We start from the raw sequence: 6,136 nt of genomic DNA, 5'->3' as shown, positions 1-6,136 counted from the left end.
GCATCAGAATCTCTCACTCCTAATACTACACAGAAATGGGAAGGAAGGCAGGGTCCAAAGCATGCCATTAAATGTCTGTCATGATTACTCGTTGTTCGATGGGAGCTGCAGCTATGCTAATACAGTGTGCTCGCTACAAAGAACCCTGTAATTGGGACAAAGCAGTTGCAAAGCTTCCCACAGCTGGCAGGAACTGCGACTGTTCTCTTTGGTTTTAATCATGGCTTTTAAAGCAGATCAGTAACAGCAACAATTAGCCTTTTAGATGGGTCTCAGAAATTACCATTTTTAAAATATGGTGACTCTGCAGGCACAAAACCAAAAGCTCTGAGCTCTGCATAAAACAAGCAGCCAAACACTCTGGGCTTGTTTGTCACCAGCATGGTTTCTCCTTTGTTTCTGCTGAATTGTAATTCTGAAAAGCAGACAGGAACTTGCACAGTCAAAAGGAATTATCCTTACTCACTTCCCTTTCCTCTCAAAACCTATCCTTCGAAACAGCTTCAGCTCTGAAGAACTAACTGCCTGGCATTCCAGCTGTGTAAGGAAGCACAACCACAAGGTTATACAGAATAGCTTGCTGGTTCTACATCAGCAGAATGACTTTGAACCTCCTCTCATTGGACAAGTCTGAAAGACAGCCATTTGGGATACAGGAACAGTGGGAAAGGAATCAGAGGGGAATATTCAGCCCAACAGAGGACCCCTGGGAGAAGACAAAAAGCAGTGCAACAGTAATAAACTCAAAATCCTCACCAGAGCAGATGTCACCATCAGACTGCAGTTGAGAGAGTCCTCTGCAGCATCTCCATGCCTTGCAGTGAGGTCTCAGCCTGGCTCCCAGAGCTGGATGGAGCTTGATCTGCTCAGACCTGCCTCTGCTTGGCCATTCGGAAATTTTTGCTTGTGCAGCAAGGTTATTCAGTGACTGAACAGCTTTTATGCAGCCTCTCTTTAATCCATGTAAGTCCTGGTGTACCAATACCTATTTTAAAACTCTCTTGCTCCTCTGTGTGGCATTACCTATGCTTCATTCCTTCTAGGAGAGTTTGCCAGCACAGCAACACAAAGGAGCTTTTTCAAGTACAGATCTGGCCTTTGTGCCTCAGGGCTTAATTCTCTGAAGCTAGGACTTTGTACCACTCTGGCTTACAGTCTTTAAAGTACAAGTGTAAGTGCACTTCGATGTATCTAAATGTCAGGTGGTAACAGGACATTTCTTGCCTACCTCAAAGAGTGGGTAGGAACCAACACCTCCACCAGGCTTTGATTTCTCTCAAGAAAGCACTTACATTGACACTCATTTCTCAGTCTGATTGAAGCCTGCTGCAAATCCCACATGTGAGCTTCAGGATATGGTGTCCCTGCCAGGCTGCTGTCCAAAATCTCGAGTTCCCAAACTTATTTTCCTGTCCCAGCTGTGCACGAGCCTCAGGAAGCAGAGAGCTGGGATTCCTGGTTGGGACTGAAGGCCACCACTCTTCACAAATAGTTCATTAGTTCAGCTGGCATTGCACTTATACACCATTAACAGCAGTAACATGATTGGCATGGATGTTTAAATAACATACCTGCACAAAGAAGTAACATCAAAGCATGGCAGCACTGGTTTACAAAACACCACTGGCATTAGAACTGTAGGCATTGGATCCCAAGGAGACATTTAGAGTGGTTTCCTCAGATACCTGTGCTACTATTACACCTGGGTGCCCTTTTTGTAATCCTGTTCCTGCTGACAACCAGCACAGACAATAACTTAATTTTAAATCTCTCATTAGAGGATTTAGAAATAAAATTCAGCAATGGAATATTTCTAGCGATGGAGAGTAGAACATTATCTACTACATAATGTCTTCCTTCCAAAAAAAAAAAACAACAAAAAGACTATATACACTGGATCACTTTTTCCACCAAATGCAACTAGAAAATGGTGACATGATAGAGTCCATATAAACAAGAAGTGCTGACAGACACTGCTCCATAGCTAGCAGTTCCAACCACAAATGATACTGACATTTCCCTGCTTTATTTCTGTCACAAAACTGTTGGGAAATTTAGAAAGTCATCATTTTTTCAACATCATAATTTGTCTTTCTCTTTTTACTCTGTAGAACTAAGAAGAAAAGAGTAGAAACCACAATTAGATGGGCTTTCAAAGAAGCAAAGGAAAATCAGCTTTATGGAGCAATCTGTATGAGTAATGATATGGGAAGATTAGGTTGAGCCTTTCATCCCAATGTACATGTGGACAGAGTGCAGAGTACCCATTTTTTACTTCAAGCCTATCATTCACTGCATATGTTTAATCAAATGGCATTGAAAGTTGGAAGTGCTGATTTTGTCCATGATGACTGATAATGGGTTTAACACCACCCTGGGAAACTGCAATGGGAATTGGCAGGAATATAAACCTTCTATTTCCTGAGGTCATATTTTGCTTTTGAAATGTGGAGAGGTTTTCGTTGTGGTTTTTTTTTGTTTGTTTGTTTCATTTTGTTTTTGTTACTGTAAATATGGTGAATACAGAGCCAAAGCCATCATTAAGGCTTGTATGTTCCACGCTTTACATTACTTCACTTGGCTGCCTCAAAATCTGCACATAACAGGCACAGCAGGAGTCTGATAAACCAAATGCTTTTAGAATGTGGCCACTAGTTTAACATGGGGCTTCCATTTTTTTCCCACCTTCTGAAGTCATTCTTTGAGACAATGTGCGTTAATACTAAACCAAGAAGTATTTCATCCAATCAGGACATGGCAAGGAGGAATGCTATTACAATAACCATAAATGATTCCTATTATAAATAGCCATGGCTTCATATGGAAAGCAAAGGAAAATGTGTTTATTTGAAACACTAAAATGGGCAGTATTTCTATTCCATAACATCCAAAAGCATATTCTTCTTCATTTCTGCAGTAAGATGGAGCACAGATGACTTAGTGCTTGCATTAGGCTTACATAGCTTACCTCTTTCCTCCATACTCACCATTCTCCAAAGGTTACATTTGAGTCAAATGTCCTCTTTATTGCTTAGTATTTCACTGTACATTTTCCTCCATTTCCAGTTGTATCTCGTAGAAATGCAAGCACTGAGCATTAATGGAAATGTTTTAATAGAAAACTCAAGAGAACTCTATTAGCAAGAGCAGCCCTGTTCAAAGCTGGATGATTCTGATGGATCTGATAAGTGTTGAACTTGCTCACAATGTATCAAGTGGTCATTGTAGCCTTGATTTTCTCCTTCATGACATTCAGTAAAACTCAGTTATATTCAGAATTTCTGTCCTTGGGAAAACAGCAAGCTTCCTTCCCATCCCGAAATGGGACAGGAGAATTCCTGAGAGAGGGAGATAGAAACTGCCTTTCCATGCTTCGAAGAACTTTAGTAGAGATGTGTAACCTTGCGGATATCCTTTAGGCTATTAAGACCTCATAAGCAGGTTTTATAATGTTTCAGGTTTTATACATAACTCTTCTCTAAACTTTTGAAAGTTATTTCCTCCCTCTCCCCCCCCCACCCCAAAAAAGTGTTATTTTTAATGACTGATTAAAATTTCAACAGCTTGTGAAAAATTCAAGAAAAGCCATCCCTTATAATGAAAATTTTAATTGATATCTGCTGGAATATGTTATCAGATTCATTATTGAAATTCTATTTTTGCTAAGCATTTTTATTAAAAAATTTCAGGGTTTCATTAAAAGAAATGTGACAGATCTGAATGCCTTGAGATGAAAACTAGTTTGCTTAATGAATTGTGTGGCATTCAAGCCAATCTCATTGTCTGCCACTGTATCTAATAATGCTATATAATGTTGGGAGCTACTCAAATCTGCGGTAATGTAACATTTGACATCACTATTTTTGCAATTGCACTATTAGTGAGTATTGCAGCTGAATTTCCTGATGTCCCAGGATGAGGTTTATGGATTTGCCCATAGGGATACTACAGATGATACAATCAAATATACCAACCTGCCCATGAGTTTATCTTTTCCTGGAGAGCCATACTGATAATGCTATCAGCTCCAAAGCAAAATTGAGAGTTGTCCTAGCCTAGCTGCAAAAGCTTCTTTATTCCTGGAGAGTATTTCACTTGGTGGTTTAATGAAAGTAAAATAGAAAAATATCAGGGGAAGAAAAAAAAGAAGAGACAAAATCTATTTCTGCCTCAGATGCTCTGTACGTTCTAGACAGTGTCCTGCTAATTGCAAAAAGCATGACTCATTCAAGTCATAAATCAGCATTTCTTGAGGCAGCAAAAACAGCCTTTAAAATTCATTGCAGTAAGACTGCTTTATTACATCGCTGGAAAAACTGCTTCCCAACAGCAGCTCCCTATTCTGCACAGCTATCTCTGCCAAGATTTGATAAGACAAATAGGGAGACTTGGGCGGAAAAGAGGAAAATGATGAAAGAAAACTTTGCTGCAAATTAGATACAAAATGGTTTTAAGCTATCTTGTTTCAAGTGTCTTTCGCCTCCTCCACATCTCTCTGTCACATCCAGGAGGGCTTATGGATTATGCTGAGGAGATCAGCCTGCGCTCATCCCTTATTCAGGCAGTTTTCTCTCAATGGCAGTTTTCCCAGCAAGAGGTGGGGAGTGGTCCATAGGATTTTGCCAGTGCTGCTTAAAACAGCAAGCAGGACCACTGAGTAATGTGTCAATGACAGCTGTCTATTCAGAGATCTTCCCTCTTCACTCCTATCCCATCCCAGATTTATGTCCGTTTTTCCTTCCCAATCTCCACCAGCTCTGCCCTCAGCTTATCACCACTCTGCAATGTCTTCCTAACCAAGAGGAAGGAGCGATGATTCCGCAGCTCACAATGACAAACTCCATCATCACTTGCAGGGTTTTTCAGAATGATGATTGACAGCCCTCCTGAAATTGTGTAAAAATTAACATGTTAAAAAAAAAAAGAAAGAAAGAAAGAAAGAAAACCAGAATCTGTGGTCTGTTGATCTGACTCTGGGCAAAACACAGCTCTGGCTGTGGCTGTTTTACATCTAATCGCAGCAGCAGAACAGCTTCCAGCAAATCTTATTTGTAATTTTTTATCTCACTGTCCAGCTAAGTCAATCAATTGCTGCAAACTGTGTTGTGCTGCAGGGGAAAGAATAATAGAGAAATATTCAGCCAAACAATAAGAAACTCGTTCCTACTGCTGTGTATGTATGTTGAAACAGCGGCCTGTCCCCTGCCTGCCAGGTAGTGCCACCAGTCCTTGATAAGACTGCTACAGCTCTCTCACTCTCAGAAAAATTGGCAAAAAAAGCCATCACTCACACCTTGGGAAATGTCCATGGAATAATTACTCCCTCCAAGACAATTATATCCACAAAAGCTCCTTCCCCTCAGAGGGAAAATCCTGGTGGAGGCTCTTCTCAATTAAGGTTTAATGTATGTCTCTACTTCTGAAAAAGGGTTGTTCTCATTCCCACTGGAACCACTCAGAAGCTTTAATGGTTTTTGAACCAAGCCCAGTGATGATGCATCTTCATCAGTGATAGGAGTGCTTCCTTGCTTCAGGTTTTCCCATGGTTTAGATGCATATCCATCACACTGCAGCATGCTGGGGATGACAAATTGGACATACAATCACACAAATAAGTGAGATTTCCTACTGACTCTTTTGCTCCTCGTGTCTGCTCTAGGGATTGCATGGAGGATGGCACTTCCAGTGACTTTTGCTTTAAGGACACTGTTTGGGCCAGTTGCTGCCTTCCACACCAGCATGGCTGGGAAATGGGTTTTAAACCCTGAAATGCCCCTCGGCTGGAGGGCTGGAAGCTGGCCAGGCAGGAGAAGAAAATAAGTAACAAAATGTGGAGTGTTCTTGCTTTGTACCCCTGTAAAACTGCTTCAGAGTAACCCCACAGCAATTACACATAATTGTCCTGGGAGGAGCAAAGATTTTCTTTGATGGAATTATCATTTAATTTTTTTTGTATATTTAGCAAACCAACTTCCTATAGGATCCCTCTTACCTGGCAAGGGAGAAGACAGATTGCCTCTGAATCTTAGGGGCTTCCCTTCAGCTCTTCTGTGCTTCCTTCAATCCGTATTATTCCTGTGTATCCCATTGCTTTTCCCAACAAACTGGGTGCACATCTTAGTATTGATTGCCACTC

The sequence above is a fragment of the Centrocercus urophasianus genome, unplaced genomic scaffold (assembly GCF_019232065.1).
Source record: "Centrocercus urophasianus isolate 14NV4802_14NV808 unplaced genomic scaffold, USGS_Curo_1.0 seq_22, whole genome shotgun sequence".
In the NCBI taxonomy this organism is placed as follows: Eukaryota; Metazoa; Chordata; class Aves; order Galliformes; family Phasianidae; genus Centrocercus; species Centrocercus urophasianus.
Note: the sequence above shows the minus strand (reverse complement) of the source record.